Source organism: Ranitomeya imitator, chromosome 4, assembly GCF_032444005.1.
Source record: "Ranitomeya imitator isolate aRanImi1 chromosome 4, aRanImi1.pri, whole genome shotgun sequence".
Classification (NCBI taxonomy): Eukaryota; Metazoa; Chordata; class Amphibia; order Anura; family Dendrobatidae; genus Ranitomeya; species Ranitomeya imitator.
This window is the reverse complement of record NC_091285.1, coordinates 334216279-334237149: the sequence shown is the minus strand read 5'-3', so window position 1 is coordinate 334237149 and position 20871 is coordinate 334216279. Positions and strand designations below refer to the sequence as shown.

At 44.9% G+C, this 20871-nt stretch overlaps 1 long non-coding RNA gene across 1 annotated transcript; it reads right to left on the bottom strand.

Annotated features, from left to right (window-relative positions):
• Nucleotides 1-1797: 1797 nt before the first annotated feature.
• LOC138674107 (uncharacterized) lies at nucleotides 1798-19509 on the bottom strand. Its single transcript, XR_011320485.1, has 3 exons — nucleotides 19455-19509; nucleotides 2286-2342; nucleotides 1798-2194 (listed from the first exon to the last, which is right to left on the bottom strand). It is a non-coding gene; the product is annotated as an uncharacterized lncRNA (long non-coding RNA).
• Between the last annotated feature and the right edge of the window lie 1362 nt (nucleotides 19510-20871).

Here is a 20871-nt window from a genome sequence, read left to right as displayed (position 1 = left end):
AACTATATGATGGACTGCTACATTGTCTTTGAGGTTCCACGCTCGTTTCACCCCGGCCTCTATATTGAGGGTTGTAGGGCGGCATGTCCAGTCTTCTTCTTCCCGATGGAGCGGGTTCCTTCAGTGCCCACAAATTCCTCTACAAGCTCGTTAAGTCTTTGTCGAAACATAAGGTTTCTATGTGCCGGGATATTTTGTACTACAGGCACATAGGATAATAAAAGTAGCTTCCACTCATTAGCAGAGTAGACAGACTCGCGTGCTTACAGCTCGGTAATTTCTCGTCTCAGGTCTTTGAGCTCACTGCGACACATGTCCTCTACCCGTTGGAGTCCATCCACGATAATTGCATCTGCTTCATCTTTTTGAGCTGCTCGCTTGCGTCCACGCTGTCATTGCAACCGGGCACTCACACCTGCAGCAACAGTGCTTCTATCCGCAGATCGTGGCTCGCTGATGCCAGACACATCTTCAGGTTGCGTTGGTTCCACTGAAGAAGGCTCAAGTTCCTCTGCTGGTCTAGGAGCAGCGGTACTGCATATCGTGCTGTAACCCAAAAACAAAAATTACTTATTTTCCTTTAAACAATTTAGTCTCGCACACAGACCTTCTTGTACTTACGAGCGCTGAGACACTGTTTTCTGAAGAAAGAGCAGTTGGTCATAATGCACATACGGTGTCACCCGTTTGCCACTTGATCCGCTTGGTGCATTCTGACTGTTCCGGTAGTCACGGTCAAAGCGATCGCGGATGGACTTCCAAATTTTAAATAAATTTAAAAAAAAAATATATATATATAAAAATTGTAGATTGTGTTAAGATATAGGAAAAATTGTTCATAGTTTGCTACGATAGTTGATATATAAATAGTAGATAGATAGTTGTTAGATAAGAAATAGTGTAGAAATAGTGTATAGATAGATAGATATATAGTGTACAGATAGTTGATAATTGAGAGATAGATAGCAGACAACAAGTGGATAGGTTGATAGGATAGAAAATTTTTTTTTTTTTAAACATTTTCCGATGTTACGTCACCAATATTTACCAATTTTTTTCTTTGAGGTTGTCGACTTCTCCATGTATCGGGGATCAAAGTGACAGATTATTTGATCCCACAACTTCCGGTTCTTCACGATGTCATGGTGGGAGCTGTCGCTCTGGTCCCATATGGAGGGGTTGGCTTCCACAAGGTTAATAAGTGTCTCATTGTGGATAGTCAATGGCTCTTCGTCAACGACAATCCTTTTTTTTTTTGTCGCTGACTTGGACTATGTAAACACAAAACGTTATGTTGATAGTGTCAATTTCACTGGATGGCCATATTCATATATACAGAGATAGATAGATACATAGATATAGCAATATATAGATATATAGATAGATAGATAGATGTAGATAGATAGATATACATTGATAGATAGATAGATACATAGATATTGATAGATAGATATATAGATAGATAGATAGATACATAGATATTGATAGATAGATATATAGATAGATAGATAGATAGATAGATAGATACATAGATAGATAGATATAGATTGATAGATAGATATTGATAGATAGATATATATATAGATAGATACATAGATATAGATAGATAGATATAGATAGCTAGATAGATAGATACATAGATATTGATAGATAGATATATAGATAGATACATAGATATAGATAGATAGATATAGATAGATAGATATAGATAGATAGATAGATACATATATATTGATAGATAGATATATAGATAGATACATAGATATAGATAGATAGATATAGATAGATAGATAGATAGATAGATACATAGATATTGATAGATAGATACATAGATATAGATAGACAAATAGATGGAGCGATAGATAGTTGATAGATAGTTTATAGGTATAGTAGATAGAAAGTGAATAGATAGATTGTTGGTAAATATTGGATAGAATATTTCTAGTTTTATATTTACCACTGGCAGTTGTGGCGACGACAGACGGCTAGGGACCTTTTTTCTTTTTTGTCCTCCTTGTGCCACAACCTATTGTGTATGTAAAATGTAAAAAAAAATATTTTAACATTAAATAATGTTAACATTCATTGGATCAATAAATTTATGCCTGAAAAATTCAACATGTGTGCTATGTACCTTTGTTGTTTTTGCGTGTTTTTTTGGGGGAGGTCTAACAGCCTCGGGCTCAGAAGACTCCTATTCACAATAAAACAATAAACAGGATTGTTATGCCTAGCTCAATATAATGGAGTTTCACACAACATGGTTTTTTAAAGTGCAAGCCTACCAACTCAGAAGAAAAAATCGCAGACACGCTGCTGCTGCTGACATCTGTATCCGACATCTGTGTGCAACAAAACAATACATTTTTAGTACACACACATCCGACGGATATTACAGACTCCCATGATGTATACAGAGATATATAATACTAGCTATTGAACCCGTTCTACGCCCGGGTGGCGAGCATTTATATTGGTATATGGTCTCCATCCTGGTATGTGCTGCTCCATCCTGCGCCCCCATCCTGTCATGTGCTGCTCCCATCCTGCGCCCCCGTTCTGTCATGTGCTGCTCCCATCCTGCGCCTCCATTCTGTCATTTGCTGCTCCCATCCTGTCATTTGCTGCTCCCATCCTGCGCCCGTTCTGTCATTTGCTGCTCCCATCCTGCGTCCCCGTTCTGTCATTTGCTGCTGCCATCCTGCGCCCGTTCTGTCATGTGCTGCTGCCATCCTGCGCCCGTTCTGTCATGTGCTGCTGCCATCCTGCGCCCGTTCTGTCATGTGCTGCTGCCATCCTACGCCCGTTCTGTCATGTGCTGCTGCCATCCTGCGCCCGTTCTGTCATGTGCTGCTGCCATCCTGCGCCCGTTCTGTCATGTGCTGCTGCCATCCTGCGCCCGTTCTGTCATGTGCTGCTGCCATCCTGCGCCCGTTCTGTCATGTGCTGCTCCCATCCTGCGCCCGTTCTGTCATGTGCTGCTGCCATCCTGCGCCCGTTCTGTCATGTGCTGCTGCCATCCTGCGCCCGTTCTGTCATGTGCTGCTGCCATCCTTCGCCCGTTCTGTCATGTGCTGCTGCCATCCTTCGCCCGTTCTGTCATGTGCTGCTGCCATCCTGCGCCCGTTCTGTCATGTGCTGCGGCCATCCTGCGCCCGTTCTGTCATGTGCTGCTGCCATCCTGCGCCCGTTCTGTCATGTGTTGCGGCCATCCTGCGCCCGTTCTGTCATGTGCTGCTGCCATCCTGCGCCCGTTCTGTCATGTGCTGCGGCCATCCTGCGCCCGTTCTGACATGTGCTGCTGCCATCCTGCGCCCGTTCTGTCATGTGCTGCTGCCATCCTGCGCCCGTTCTGTCATGTGCTGCTGCCATCCTGCGCCCGTTCTGTCATGTGCTGCTGCCATCCTGCGCCCGTTCTGTCATGTGCTGCTGCCATCCTGCGCCCGTTCTGTCATGTGCTGCTGCCATCCTGCGCCCGTTCTGTCATGTGCTGCTGCCATTCTGCGCCCGTTCTGTCATGTGCTGCTGCCATCCTGCGCCCGTTCTGTCATGTGCTGCTGCCATCCTGCGCCCGTTCTGTCATGTGCTGCTGCCATCCTGCGCCCGTTCTGTCATGTGCTGCGGCCATCCTGCGCCCGTTCTGTCATGTGCTGCTGCCATCCTGCGCCCGTTCTGTCATGTGCTGCTTCCATCCTGCGCCCGTTCTGTCATGTGCTGCGGCCATCCTGCGCCCGTTCTGTCATGTGCTGCTGCCATCCTGCGCCCGTTCTGTCATGTGCTGCTGCCATCCTGCGCCCGTTCTGTCATGTGCTGCTGCCATCCTGCGCCCGTTCTGTCATGTGCTGCTGCCATCCTGCGCCCGTTCTGTCATGTGCTGCGGCCATCCTGCGCCCGTTCTGTCATGTGCTGCTGCCATCCTGCGGCACCATTGTATTATATGCCCCCCGCTCCAGTGTGTATGCCCCCGAATGCTGCTGCCATATAAAAAAAAAAAAAATACCATACTCACCTATCGTCCGGCTCCACTGCAGGTATGTCTTCAAGAAAATGGCGCCGGAAAGCGGGGACTGCGCAGGCGCCGATTCCGGCAGCAGGAATCGGCGCCTGCGCAGTCCGCGCTTTCCGGCGCCATTTTCTTGAAGACACACCTGCAGTGGAGCCGGAGTGTGTCTTCAAGAAAATGGCGCCAGAAAGCGCGGACTGCGCAGGCGCCGATTCCGGCAGCAGGAATCGGCGCCTGCGCAGTCCGCGCCCTCCGGAGACGGGAGCAGAGGAGCCGGGAGACGGAGCCGCAAGCAGCGCTGGAACCGGCAAAGGTGAGTATACTTACCCTCCCTCCTGGCGGTCCCTGACTCTCCGGTGGAGATCGCGGTATGCGTTCAGTGCTTACGCATACCGCGATCTCCCGGGAGCGTCGCTCTGTGAGGCCCAGACTGCGCCGGCGCTTGCGCTTGCGCAGTCTATAGAGGCTTCGGACAGAGTGACGCTCCCAGCGTTATATTATAGATATAGAAATGTACTTACAATTTATAAGAGCTACGGCAAAACACTCTGTCACGTGCAGGAGACTTTGTGTGAGTGGGATATTTTAATGGCCGAAGTCACATTTCCTGTCACATGACCACATGTGACCACCCTCAAACGCTATTAAAACGTGTGGTTCTATTTGGAAATTTTTCATGATTTGCGTCTGACTGCGTTTGCCATAGCCTTCTATGGCAGAATGAACGCTTCCGTTAGTAGTGCGTTAGCTTGGCCGGACCCGAAAACGCTGCAAGCCGCGTTGAAGGTCCGTCAGAAAAAAAACGTTATGTGACAAACGCATACCAATTTAGGGATGCGTCACGATGCGTCAGACAATGCAAGTCTATGGGCGCGTTAGTATGTGCGTTACATTGCGTTTTTACTACTTAAAAACGAGTCCGTTAGACGGACACACCTAGCGCAATGTGAACCCAGCCTAAGCCGACCCGAGTATAAGCCGACCCCCCTAATTTTGCAAAAAAAACTGGGAAAACTTATTGACTTGAGTATAAGCCTAGGGTGGAAATGCAGCATTTACCGGTGAATTTCAAAAATAAAAATAGATCATTATTTCCCCATAGCTGTGCCATATAGTGCTCTGCACCGTTCATTGTGCCCCATAGATGTGCCATATACGGTGCTCTGCACCGTTCACTGTGCCCCATAGCTGTGCCATATACGGTGCTCTGCACCGTTCACTGTGCCCCATAGATGTGCCATATACGGTGCTCTGCACCGTTCACTGTGCCCCATAGCTGTGCCATATACGGTGCTCTGCACCGTTCATTGTGCCCCATAGATGTGCCATATACGGTGCTCTGCACCGTTCACTGTGCCCCATAGATGTGCCATATACGGTGCTCTGCACCGTTCATATTTCCCCATAGCTGTGCCATATACGGTGCTCTGCACCGTTCACTGTGCCCCATAGATGTGCCATATACGGTGCTCTGCACCGTTCATATTTCCCCATAGCTGTGCCATATACGGTGCTCTGCACCGTTCACTGTGCCCCATAGCTGTGCCATATACGGTGCTCTGCACCGTTCACTGTGCCCCATAGATGTGCCATATACAGTGCTCTGCACCGTTCATATTTCCCCATAGCTGTGCCATATACGGTGCTCTGCACCGTTCACTGTGCCCCATAGATGTGCCATATACGGTGCTCTGCACCGTTCACTGTGCCCCATAGATGTGCCATATACAGTGCTCTGCACCGTTCATATTTCCCCATAGCTGTGCCATATACGGTGCTCTGCACCGTTCACTGTGCCCCATAGATGTGCCATATACGGTGCTCTGCACCGTTCATTGTGCCCCATAGCTGTGCCATATACAGTGCTCTGCACCGTTCATATTTCCCCATAGCTGTGCCATATACGGTGCTCTGCACCGTTCACTGTGCCCCATAGATGTGCCATATACGGTGCTCTGCACCGTTCACTGTGCCCCATAGATGTGCCATATACGGTGCTCTGCACCGTTCATATTTCCCCATAGCTGTGCCCCATATACAGTGCTCTGCACCGTTCATATTTCCCCATAGCTGTGCCATATACGGTGCTCTGCACCGTTCACTGTGCCCCATAGCTGTGCCATATACGGTGCTCTGCACCGTTCACTGTGCCCCATAGATGTGCCATATACAGTGCTCTGCACCGTTCATATTTCCCCATAGCTGTGCCATATACGGTGCTCTGCACCGTTCACTGTGCCCCATAGATGTGCCATATACAGTGCTCTGCACCGTTCATATTTCCCCATAGCTGTGCCATATACGGTGCTCTGCACCGTTCACTGTGCCCCATAGATGTGCCATATACGGTGCTCTGCACCGTTCATTGTGCCCCATAGCTGTGCCATATACAGTGCTCTGCACCGTTCATATTTCCCCATAGCTGTGCCATATACGGTGCTCTGCACCGTTCACTGTGCCCCATAGATGTGCCATATACGGTGCTCTGCACCGTTCACTGTGCCCCATAGATGTGCCATATACGGTGCTCTGCACCGTTCATATTTCCCCATAGCTGTGCCCCATATACAGTGCTCTGCACCGTTCATATTTCCCCATAGATGTGCCATATACGGTGCTCTGCACCGTTCATTGTGCCCCATAGCTGTGCCATATACAGTGCTCTGCACCGTTCATATTTCCCCATAGCTGTGCCATATACGGTGCTCCGCACCGTTCACTGTGCCCCATAGATGTGCCATATACGGTGCTCTGCACCGTTCACTGTGCCCCATAGATGTGCCATATACGGTGCCCTGCACCGTTCACTGTGCCCCATAGATGTGCCATATACGGTGCTCTGCACCGTTCACTGTGCCCCATAGATGTGCCATATACGGTGCCCTGCACCGTTCACTGTGCCCCATAGATGTGCCATATACAGTGCTCTGCACCGTTCACTGTGCCCCATAGATGCTCCACATAAATCTCTGCCGCCGCCACTGCTATAAAAAAAAAAAAAACACATACTCACCTCCCTTGATTGCAGCTCCCGGCGTCTCGTTCCGGCGCCTCCATCTTCCCGGCGTCTATGCTCTGACTGATCAGGCAGAGGGCGCCGCGCACACTATATGCGTCATCGCGCCCCCTGCCTGAACAGTCAGAGCGCAGACGCCGGGAAGATGGAGGCGCCGGCCGGGAAGATGGAGCGACGCTCGGCGGCTGGAACGAGGACAGGTGAATATGCTATACTTACCTAGTCCTGGCGATCCTCGCGCTGTCCCTCTGCCTGGTCTTCGGTGCCGCAGCTTCTTTCTCTATCAGCGGTCACCGGCACCGCTGATTAGAGGAATGAATAGGCGGCTCCACCCCTATGGGAGGTGGAGCCGCTTATTCATTTCTGTAATGAGCGGTCCCACGTGACTGCTGAAGAGGGGAAGAACTGCAGCACAGAAGACCGTGGGACGGCAGGGACAGCGCGAGGATCGCTGGGACTAGGTAAGTATGCCTCAGCGCCCTCACCCCCTCACCCGCCGACCCTGCCACCCACCTTGACTCGAGTATAAGCCGAGAGGGGCACTTTCAGCCCAAAATTTTGGGCTGAAAATCTCGGCTTATACTCGAGTATATACGGTATGTATGTTGTATGTATGTAGTATGTAGTATGTATCTTTGTGTTGTTTTTTTTACATTCAACACATTAGCCAGATAATGGGACTACTACTGTCCCATCATTGACTAATGTGTCAATCACTGTCATTGTAGCAGTCATAGCCCGATGAGACTTGTAGTCCCATCGGACGATGCCTGCACACAGACACAGAGACCCCCGAGAAGCTCGTACAGACCCCCGGCAGGCCCGCACAGACCCCCGGCAGCCCACACAGACCCCCGAGAGGCCTGTACAGACCCCTGGCAGGCCCGCACAGACCCCCGGCAGGCCCGCTCAGACCCCTGGCAGGCCGCACAGACCCTCGACAGGCCCGCACAGACCCCCCACGGTCTCGCACAGACCCCCAAGAGGCCCGCACAGACCCACGGCAGCCCACACAGACCCCCAGCAGCCTACATAGACCCCCAGCAGGCCCACACAGACCCCTGGCAGCACGCATAGACCCCCAAGAGGCCCATACAGACCCCTGGTAGGCCCGCACAGACCCCCCACTTTCCCGCACAGACCCTGCCCGCACACACAGACACGAAGTCTCCGCCCACGCACCGCCCACACTCTTCCCCCCTCCGGAACTGGATGTGCAATGGAAAGAAAGGGCTTATTTTCATTCTGATATTTGTGCCCCATTGACTTGCATTGGTTTCCGGTATCGGCAATACCCGATATTTTTTGGGTATAGGTCCGATCCAATCCGATCCGATATTTCCCAATATCGGAAGGTATCGCTCAAGACTAATGATGAAAGTAACTCAGTTCACACAACTCTAAATTAAATATAACAAAACCTTGTCTAAAAAAACTAAAACAATAATTAAAAATCAAAAAGAAATTATAGAATATGCAGAAAAATAGTAGAGGGATAAACCCTAGTTTATGGCAATGGTGTTATATAGAATAAAAAAAGCTGAAATTAGCAAAACAATCAGACCTAGCAGAGATTTTATAAGGAACTGTGTGATATTTAAATGCTTAATCAGGACACAGAATTCTACCACTTGAAAGTAAAAATATTGGAGCACAATGAATTAATAAGAATGTGAACTGGACTCACAGATTTCTGTCACTCCGAAATTAAAAAATCAATTGCTAATTTCGTCAAAACTGTTCTTTTACATTCAATAAGCATGGAAATGGTCACTTTTGGAATGCTGCAGACACTTTTTGGTGTAAACAAGAAGAATTTTTATTTTGTCACTGAGCACAGAGCTTAGTGGTTACGTGTATTTCAAGTGTATACAAATTTAATTATTATAGTTGATGTAGAGGTACAACATGTATCAATTATGTGCTGTGGGTTACAGGGTGTAGTGAATGCTCTGAATTCTAATATAGTGTAAACATCAAATATCTTTATTCTAACAAAGAGGCAAATATCTATGTATTCCGACAAAGTGGGTTCAGCCTTCTATAACCCCTTCATGCTGCAGCCCATTTTTGTTTTTTAATTTCTATTTTTTGCTTCCCTTCTTCTCAGAGCCATAACTTTTTTATTTTTTCATCAATATGGCCATGGAATGGCATGTTTTTTGGGGGAAGAGTTGTACTTTTGATACCATTGCTTTTACCATATACTGTACTAGAAAACAGGAGAAAAATTCCAAGTGTGGTAAAATTGCAAAAAAAGTGCAATTACAAAATTGTTTTTTTTTACAATGTTTAGTGATGAGCGAGTGTACTCGTTGCTCGGAGCGAGTGTACTCGTTGCTCGGGTTTTCCTGAGCACACTCAGGTGATCTCCGAGTATTTGTTACTGCTTGCCTCAGCAGCATGATTTACGACTGCTGGACAGGCTGAATACATGTGGGAACAGGCATTCCTCACATGTATTCAGCGTATCTGGAAGCTGTAAATCATGCAACTGAGGCAATGAAAACTATATCTCCGAGCAATAACAAATACTCTGAGGTCACCCGAGCGTACTCGGGAAAACCAGAGCAACGAGTACACTAACTCATCAATAACAATGTTCACTAAATCCTAAAACTAACCTGCCATTATGATTCTCCAGGTCATTACGAGTTCACAGATGCCAAACAAGTCTAGGTTCTTTTTTATTTAAGTGGTAGAAAAAAAAAATTAAAAGTTTGTTAAACAATTTTTTTTAGAAATCCATAGCGTCTCCATTTTTCAGGTTGTGGGGTTGAGTAAGGGCTTATTTTTGCGTGCCTAGCTCACATTTTTATTGATACTATTTTGGTGTAGATACAATCTTTTGATCACCCGTTATTGCATTTTAATTCAATGTTGTGGCGACCAAAAAACGTAAATTTGGCGTTTTTTCTTTTTTTCTCATTTCTCCATTTCCCAATCAGATTAATTATTTTTATACATTGATAGATTGGGCGATACTGAAGGCTTAATTTGAGTATCTATTATTTCATTTAATTGTTTTGGTTTGAATGGGGCAAATGGGTGATTTAAACTTTCTTTATATTTTTTAAAACATTTTTTTTACTTTACACTAGCTTCAGTAGTCTCCATGGGAGATTAGAAGCTGCGACGATCATCCGATCACTTGTGCTACACAGATCAGGGGTATAGCACTTATCTGTGCAGAAGAAATGTTTATTTGCTATGTGACAAAGGCGCCAATGGGCGTAAATAGTGATGCGCTTCTGGAGCGATCACGTTAAATGCCGCTGTAAGATATTGACAGCAGCATTTAGCAGGTTAACAGCTTTCGGGTGGATCGCGATTCCCCACACGGCTGTTAGGGCCACATGTCAGCTGTTGAAATCAGCTGACGTGTAGAAAAATATGTGGACTCAGATGGGAATACCCCTTTAATTTGTGGGACTAGCACAGGGTGTGAGGGTATAAGCTGAATGTAAATTGACGGTTTTCTGGTAGCAAGTCAATTAGGAGCTAGAGGGCATAGAAGACCTAAGGTCCATTGTGAGCAGTGATGCATTCTGGGGTGTCCCTAAAGCAAGAGGACACGTAAGGAAAGAATTAGCGCCGGTCTCTCAAGGTCGGCTTCCAGGCAGTCAAGTCATTTGTTGACATCCTATAACAGTGTGTTCACATGGGTGAACCCACTCTTCAATCTATCACCAAGCACCTTAATCTCATCCTGAAAGACTGAGTTTAAGTGCATAAACTCGGACATGACTGGCCTCTCCCTGGCCCTCTGTAGCTGACAAGAAGAACCAACCAAAGCAGTGGCAGAGACCTGGGAGAGGGGAACACCAGATGGATCGGCTGCCTGTTCCCCAGCCTGTGAAATCTGCCAGGTTGCTCCATCGCTGGTGGATGATTGGGACTGCATCTGTTTGTTGGCTGGTCGATGAGGGGCCGCTTTAACAGAGGACGAGCCAGGTTGTGTTGTGATGCACTAGGTTCTGTGTGGAAAATAAAAGAAAAACATTAGTAAAAAAAAAAGTTTAAATAATAGTAAGACAACACAAAAGATACTCACATTTGCTGAGCAAGCGCAGGCCTCAGAAAAGCAAGGTTATGGTGGTATTTGTATTTCCCTAGCCTTTGAGCAGCACCACTTTTAACCCGAATCTCCTCTCTCATGTCATTGTTGAAGCGATCTTTTATCGAAAGCCAATGGACTCTTATTTTCTTTACTGTAAAGGGGGAAAAAAAGGAAAAAATTAATTGTAAAACAATGCACCTACATTTACAGGTTCACTGGTGCACAGACCACATTGCAATACTTACCAAAATCCATTCTGGCATGTGGCGTGGCACGGTCCCAATTACCCAACAGCGATCTGGCCACTTCTTCCCAGAGTCGTCGAATCACAACAATGTCGGAGTGCTGACGATCATGGGTGTCCCACAACGGTACTCGCTCTTGCATAAGGTTAATTAGTTGCTCTTTGTCAATGTCCTGTTGGGCTTCTTCCCGTTGTGGAGCCTATAGATGATATAAAACAAAAATTTTTAAGTAGAACTAAAAACAAATTCAATTACAACTCTAAATGAAAAGACTACTTTTACCTCGTCTTTCCTCCTGAGACACATGAGCCCGACGACCCTGGGAAGATTCATTTCCACTCGACTGCTCCTGCTCTTCATCACTGGAAGGTACCTATAAAGAAATTACATGATGTAACACATGTATAGTATTGCCAGTCAATACATACCAATCAGTATTGCAAATGTGATTACATAATCGGTGTCATGTCCACCCTGGGAAGCAGTCAGTTCTTCACTTGAGGACATGGTTGAAGAGCAGACAGCAGTCAAGTGAAACACTACAGAAAAGAACAGATAAGAAAAATTAAACTTGTTAAGAGCCAAACAGAAAGTAGGCAAAAAATAAATAATAAAAAAGACCAATACTTACATTACAGGCAGTAGTCCAATAGCACAGCAGTGAGCACATGACAAGTACAGACAGCAACGCCAGCACAGATGGCAGCACCAGGAAAGATGGCAGCCCCAGGAGAGACAGCAGCACCAGGACAGATGGCAGCACCAGGAGAGATGGCAGCACCAGAAGAGATGGCAGCACCAGGACAGATGGTAGCACCAGGACAGATGGCAGCACCAAGACAGACGGCAGCACCAGGAGAGACAACCAGTCTACAAGGAACAGAAAAAGCAGTGAGAGAGACAGACATTACAAAGCTTCTATACTTACATAGACAGTGTTGTCCTTAGCAGAATGGCAGCACCAGGATAGACGGCAGCACCAAAAGAGACAACCAGTCTACAAGGAACAGAAAAAGCAGTGAGAGAGAAAGACATTTTCAAAGCTTCCATACTTACACAGACAGTGCTGTCCTCACCAGGACGGCAGCACCAGGAGAGTCGGCAGCCCTAGGACAGATGGCAGCACAGGACAGATGGCAGCACCATGACAGATGGCAGCAATAGGGGAGACAACCAGTCTACAAGGAACAGAAAAAGCAGTGATGCACAGACATTTTCAAAGCTTCTATACTTACATAGACAGTGTTGTCCTCACCAGGAGAGATGGCAGCACCAGAACAAATGGCAGCACCAGGAAAATGGCAGCACCAGGAAGACAGCAGCACCAGGAAGGCGGCAGCAACAGGAAGGTAGCAGCACCAGGATGGCATCAACACGACGACCGCAACAGGACAGCAGCAACAGTATCGGAGCAGCAAACAGTCTACAAGGAACAGAAAAAAATTAGGACAGAGTACAGAAGGCAAAGACAAACAGACATTTTCAAAGATTAAATACATACATCCAGAGTCTTGTCCAGAATCTTGCGCATGCTTCCAGAGTCTTGAGAGTAATGGACTTCCATTCTCCATACCCCTTTTATACATTAGGGATTTTGCAGGTGGTAACATCATTTCCTGGACATGATTTGTGTGAATTTCACCTGTCATAAGTGTAGACTAGTGGCCCTTTTAGAAGAAAAGGTGCAGGGTCTGGAAGAAAGAATAGCAAATTTGAAACTCATCAAAGAGAATGAAGACTTTCTAGACAGAACAGAAGCATCTCTACTGGTCACAGAAGGTGAAAAAAGTGTCAGAGAACCTCCAAAAGCAGATGAGTGGAAGCATGTGACCAAAAGAAGCAAGAAGACCATGGAGAAATCACCAACCACACAACTGAAGAACCGATATCAAATCTTTGTAGAGGATGAAGATGGCACACCTAAGGATGAAGCAATACCAGCAAGCAAAAAAGAAAAGGGCACACAGCAACAAGTGACAGCAAAAAGTACAGCCAAGAAGCAACGAAGAGTGGTGGTGGTGGGAGACTCACTACTGAGAGGCACAGAAGCAGCCATCTGCAGACTGGACATAACTGCAAGAGAAGTATGCTGCCTTCCAGGTGCGATGATCAAGGATGTGACCGATAGGATACCAAAGCTCTTCAGCTCCAAGGACGCCCACCCATTTCTTCTGATACATGTTGGCACCAATGACACGACAAGGAAGGACCTACCGACAATCTGCAAAGACTTTGAAGAGTTGGGGAAGAAAGTAAAGGAACTGGATGCACAGGTAGTTTTTTCTTCTATCCTTCCAGTAGACGGGCATGGCACCAGGAGATGGAACAGGATCCTTGATGCAAACAACTGGCTAAGACGATGGTGCAGACAACAAGGATTCGGATTCCTGGACCACGGTGTGAATTACTTGTACGATGGACTCCTCGCCAGAGACGGACTACACCTTAACAAACCTGGGAAACACACATTCGCCAGAAGACTCGCTACACTCATCAGGAGGGCGTTAAACTAGAAGAAGAGGGGACGGGAAGAAAAACATTAGACTTGAACAAAGAAGATCCAGGAAAACATACTCAGAAGGGAGGTAAGAACATTTCTAAAACAATCCACAGCGAGGAGATTGGAACAAAACAAAATCCTCTAAACTGCATGCTCGCAAACGCCAGAAGCCTGACAAACAAGATGGAAGAACTAGAAGCAGAAATATCTACAGGTAACTTTGACATAGTGGGAATAACCGAGACATGGTTAGATGAAAGCTATGACTGGGCAGTTAACTTACAGGGTTACAGTCTGTTTAGAAAGGATCGTAAAAATCGGAGAGGAGGAGGAGTTTGTCTCTATGTAAAGTCTTGTCTAAAGTCCACTTTAAGGGAGGATATTAGCGAAGGAAATGAGGATGTCGAGTCCATATGGGTCGAAATTCATGGAGGGAAAAATGGTAACAAAATTCTCATTGGGGTCTGTTACAAACCCCCAAATATAACAGAAACCATGGAAAGTCTACTTCTAAAGCAGATCGATGAAGCTGCAACCCATAATGAGGTCCTGGTTATGGGGGACTTTAACTACCCGGATATTAACTGGGAAACAGAAACCTGTGAAACCCATAAAGGCAACAGGTTTCTGCTAATAACCAAGAAAAATTATCTTTCACACATGGTGCAGAATCCAACCAGAGGAGCAGCACTTTTAGACCTAATACTATCTAATAGACCTGAGAGAATAACAAATCTGCAGGTGGTCGGGCATCTAGGAAATAGCGACCACAATATTGTACAGTTTCACCTGTCTTTCACTAGGGGGACTTGTCAGGGAGTCACAAAAACACTGAACTTTAGGAAGGCAAAGTTTGACCAGCTTAGAGATGCTCTTAATCTGGTAGACTGGGACAATATCCTCAGAAATAAGAATACAGATAATAAATGGGAAATGTTTAAGAACATCCTAAATAGGCAGTGTAAGCGGTTTATACCTTGTGGGAATAAAAGGACTAGAAATAGGAAAAACCCAATGTGGCTACACAAAGAAGTAAGACAGGCAATTAACAGTAAAAAGAAAGCATTTGCACTACTAAAGCAGGATGGCACCATTGAAGCTCTAAAAAACTATAGGGAGAAAAATACTTTATCTAAAAAACTAATTAAAGCTGCCAAAAAGGAAACAGAGAAGCACATTGCTAAGGAGAGTAAAACTAATCCCAAACTGTTCTTCAACTATATCAATAGTAAAAGAATAAAAACTGAAAATGTAGGCCCCTTAAAAAATAGTGAGGAAAGAATGGTTGTAGATGACGAGGAAAAAGCTAACATATTAAACACCTTCTTCTCCACGGTATTCACGGTGGAAAATGAAATGCTAGGTGAAATCCCAAGAAACAATGAAAACCCTATATTAAGGGTCACCAATCTAACCCAAGAAGAGGTGCGAAACCGGCTAAATAAGATTAAAATAGATAAATCTCTGGGTCCGGATGGCATACACCCACGAGTACTAAGAGAACTAAGTAATGTAATAGATAAACCATTATTTCTTATTTTTAGGGACTCTATAGCGACAGGGTCTGTTCCGCAGGATTGGGGCATAGCAAATGTGGTGCCAATATTCAAAAAGGGCTCTAAAAGTGACTCTGGAAATTATAGGCCAGTAAGTCTAACCTCTATTGTTGGTAAAATATTTGAAGGGTTTCTGAGGGATGTTATTCTGGATTATCTCAATGAGAATAACTGTTTAACTCCATATCAGCATGGGTTTATGAGAAATCGCTCCTGTCAAACCAATCTAATCAGTTTTTATGAAGAGGTAAGCTATAGGCTGGACCACGGTGAGTCATTGGACGTGGTATATCTCGATTTTTCCAAAGCGTTTGATACCGTGCCGCACAAGAGGTTGGTACACAAAATGAGAATGCTTGGTCTGGGGGAAAATGTGTGTAAATGGGTTAGTAACTGGCTTAGTGATAGAAAGCAGAGGGTGGTTATAAATGGTATAGTCTCTAACTGGGTCGCTGTGACCAGTGGGGTACTGCAGGGGTCAGTATTGGGACCTGTTCTCTTCAACATATTCATTAATGATCTGGTAGAAGGTTTACACAGTAAAATATATCAATATTTGCAGATGATACAAAACTATGTAAAGCAGTTAATACAAGAGAAGATAGTATTCTGCTACAGATGGATCTGGATAAGTTGGAAACTTGGGCTGAAAGGTGGCAGATGAGGTTTAATAATAATAATAATAATAATAATAATCTTTATTTTTATATAGCGCTAACATATTCCGCAGCGCTTTACATTTTGCACACATTATCATCGCTGTCCCTGTTGGGGCTCACAATCTAAATTCCCTATCAGTATGTCTTTGGAATGTGGGAGGAAACCGGAGTGCCCGGAGGAAACCCACGCAAACACGGAGAGAACATACAAACTCTTTGCAGATGTTGTCCTTAGTGGGGCTTGAACCCAGGACTCCAGCGCTGCAAGGCTGCTGTGCTAACCACTGCGCCACCGTGCTGCCCACTGCGCCACCGTGCTGCCCAACGGTTTAACAATGATAAATGTAAGGTTATACACATGGGAAGAAGGAATCAATATCACCATTACACACTGAATGGGAAACCACTGGGTAAATCTGACAGGGAGAAGGACTTGGGGATCCTAGTTAATGATAAACTTACCTGGAGCAGCCAGTGCCAGGCAGCAGCTGCCAAGGCAAACAGGGTCATGGGGTGCATTAAAAGAGGTCTGGATACACATGATGAGAGCATTATACTGCCTCTGTACAAATCCCTAGTTAGACCGCACATGGAGTACTGTGTCCAGTTTTGGGCACCGGTGCTCAGGAAGGATATAATGGAACTAGAGAGAGTACAAAGGAGGGCAACAAAATTAATAAAGGGGATGGGAGAACTACAATACCCAGATAGATTAGCGAAATTAGGATTATTTAGTCTAGAAAAAAGACGACTGAGGGGCGATCTAATAACCATGTATAAGTATATAAGGGGACAATACAAATATCTCGCTGAGAATCTGTTTATACCAAGGAAGGTGACGGGCACAAGGGGGCATTCTTTGCGTCTGGAGGAGAGAAGGTTTTTCCACCAACATAGAAGAGGATTCTTTACTGTTAGGGCAGTGAGAATCTGGAATTGCTTGCCTGAGGAGGTGGTGATGGCGAACTCAGTCGAGGGGTTCAAGAGAGGCCTGGATGTCTTCCTGGAGCAGAACAATATTGTATCATACAATTAGGTTCTGTAGAAGGACGTAGATCTGGGGATTTATTATGATGGAATATAGGCTGAACTGGATGGACAAATGTCTTTTTTCGGCCTTACTAACTATGTTACTATGTTACGCATGCGTATTGAAAGCATGCGTACGCATGTACTTGCGTACCAGTGCGTGCCCATAGACAGTTATGCATTTTTTCATGCACTCATCCGCAATCATCCACATGTGGACGATTGCGCAATATTTGATGCTTAAAAAAATGCAACATGTTGCGTTCGCCGGACACAGCAAAACGATGCATGCATACACATCCGCATGTGAACGCATAAAAACGTATCTCCCTGCGTACACCATGTTAAAGATATGTACGCATGACGCATGCGGATGTATGCAGATCATACGCTGCACACAGAAATGCAAATGTGAACCTGGCCTAAGTCTAATTATCAGAATGTTTTTCATGCAGATTTAGCACCTCCTTTACAAAATCCATTTCACAATCTCCACAAATATTTTTTTTGCGTACATTTTATAGTGAAAATTGTGCCAATTATTTGCTGTGCTATGAAAAGTGGTGGCATTTAACCCGGACACATGGATCAGGATGAGCAACAGTTAGGCTTATCACACAAAACCTCTGGGATACAATTCAGTGTATGGTCCTATAGATGTTCCACTGTGATGGTATTTAAAGGGGAACAGTAGATATCTTTGAAAGAAGTGCTTGGCACCAGAACTGAGTCAAAGGACGTGTGCCAAAGTTTTGGTGTACATAGTGTGTTCAATTGTGGGTGGCACATACAGAAATCGAGGCTGACTTTATGAGGTATAGAATGAGTAAGAAAGATGCCGTAGCCATGCATGGCAGTGACCTGCTGATAGTGGCCTTAGGAAGAGATAATATGAGATTCCTGTAGAAACAAGTCATCATCACCAAAGAGCCTTGATTCAATGAGAGGGACTTACACAAGGTTGGCAGGAGTATGACAGTAGCATTTAACAGTTCTAGAAACCGTGTTTTGGGTATTGTTCTGTAGAGCTACCCCACTGAGAACCCTATATATCTGCTATGAAGGGATGCAGTGTGAGTAACCCCCATTTCTGTAGGACAAATACCTACTGCCAACTAGCCAGGCAACAAATAATGCAGAAGAGACTGTCATCTTTGTGTTCTCAAAGACTGTGCTCCACCCTCCCAAAACCCATAAGCTTTGCACCTCATATTTGCCAAGGAAATAAAGAGTTATTCCTCCTTGTGAGTAAATAGACTAAGACTTTGTTTAAGTATTGAACTTCCATGTTGTTGGCACTTGTATCCACACAGAAGCACCACACACCTGTCTCCACATAACTTGCATGGCCCATCATAGTTAAGTCGTAGGTTATGTTTACATGGAATTTTTCTAAAGGACACAATTTCGACAAAGTTTTCAAGAGAAATCACAGAGTACATGCATTATTTTTACAAGGTTTTCAGATATGTTAAAACTTGTCAGAAAAAAGCTTGCAAAAAACATGGTATATGAAAAACAATGTGGATTTTCCATTGAAATCAATTAGAATGGTAAATCAGAGTTGTGCCTAAACCTTGTGACTTTACATGTTTTCGCGACAGTTTCTTCCAGCTCCGCCAACTTTGATGGAAATGGTGTGCTGCAGGGCTGGGACACCAAAACTTGTCTTGTGCTCATCCTTAGTGTGCACCATTTTATAAATTTGTAGTGCCTGACTCCAGTATGACCTTTCATCATGACCAGCATGAACATCGCCAGCCTTGATGGATCGGGCCTAATGACTGAAATTTTTCTGCTAGTTTTACTCCTGATGCACTTTTATGTAGCAGATTATACATTTTAGATATAAATTCATTTAACACATATGATTGTCAAAGCACCTCCTCATGGGCATATTATAATAATTGAGGATCAGCCCTTTCCACTTGGTATTAGCAATTGGGGCAGTGTGAAGCTAGCAGATATCAGTACTAAGCAGGTTCCTGTCCTACTGGTAAACACCCATTTTGTCTACAGTTTGCACAGGTGGTACAGTTTGTCCATCCTTCCCCATTGTCATTGAGATATTAATACATTTTATGATATATTTTAGATATATGCTTTGTTGTGAGTGTTTATTGGAGAATCAGATAGTGTTAACAGGACCACATGGTTGTAAAGTCTGGTCTGCCATGGATTCAGGATTGAAAATTAGCTTATTTGCTTATGTTAGCAACAAATGTGGATGTCATTCATTACGCACATATGGAAATCTGAAGAGCTTTGCAAACACCGTGTTCAATATGTTATTGCTGTTGAAGATTCGTTTCCACATCCAGCACAAGGTCAATATAATAATTCAGTCTCACTAAAGCACCTCCTTGTTTCTGAAGAAGTGTATTACCTGCAAGGTTAAATGCGTTCAAGTATTGTTTGCATTTCATAGCAGGACCGTTTTTCCAGGATAGAGTTTTTCCTCAAACACTCGTCATGGAACACTGATAGTAGTTACACGCCTCCTGCAATGCAAGACTAATGCTTTTAGTAATAATCTATTGGCTCTGCTACAAAGTGAAGTGAATTAAGAGCTCTTTGAAAATCCTCTTGATACACAAGATTTGACCTTTTCTGTTGATAACTCGTACCATTAGGCGCTAATAAGCAAGCTGCCTAAAAACATCCTCTTCACATTGATAGTTTACTCCTCATTTGTGCCATATGAAGCTTAATAGATTTTTCTGTCATGTAAACCCAAGTTATATAACTTTGCTAGCAGAGCTGAGCAGATCGATTTGTAGAGAATCGAGTTTGAGTTGAATTTCCTGAAATTCACGCTTGCACGCAAATTCAAACACTTTGATATGTGATTCTCCCAATATCAAGAAAATCTTCCTAGTGCCACCAATAAGTGGACTAATTTTTTTGCTGCATTTGGTTCCCCACAATGCCATGCAATCGTGACTCTATAGGATTATACTAATGTAACGTGGGTTTGTCTGTCAATGGTCGCCTGGCAACTCTGAAAATGGCTACCGTGGACAGGCTTAGTGCAAAGCACTCCATTTACTAGATCACAGTGGTTGTCCTGGCTTACACACTATAAGGACTGTAAAAGGATCTAGACCGACACAGGGGTCTCTGTGCTGGGGGTTGGATTTAGCTGCATGCCAGTGGTGCAAGTTAGCAGGAGTGGTCAGGTAGCCTGTAGTGATCGAATAGTGGTTGGTAATCAGGCTGAAGTCAAAACAGGAAAAAAATGCACAAGACAAAAGCTGAGCACACAGTAAGGAACCAAAGGAGAAGGAGGCTATATCTGGCAGCCTTCAGCAATATGCTATGAAATTAAGTAAGGTGTGGTCCAGCTGAACAGCACACACCCATATGCCAGACTGGATGGTACTACAGGTCTCAGCCACCATAATCTAAGTGGCTGGACAGAGACTGAGCCATTGAAAGCTTCTCTTTCGGACTGATCATCCATCACCAGCAGTATGAATATGTCAAACTCTGACAGCAGCATTTAAGATGCACGCGCAGGAAGCGCGTTATTACCTCCTCCTATCGGCGCCCGTGTCAAATGACCGTGGGTTGCCGATGGGTTGGCCTGACAACCCAGAGTCAGCAGGAGTCCCCTGTGGTTGTCATAGGTTGATAGCTATTAGCGCAGCCCAGCGGTCAGCGCTCATAGCAAGTGAGCATATCTGCTACATAGAGCAGGGCTGCATGGAGACTATTGAAGCAAGTAAAAAGTAAAAAAAAAATGTTTTTAAAAATATTAAAAAATAAAAAAAATGTAAAAGTTCAAATCATCCCCCCTTTCG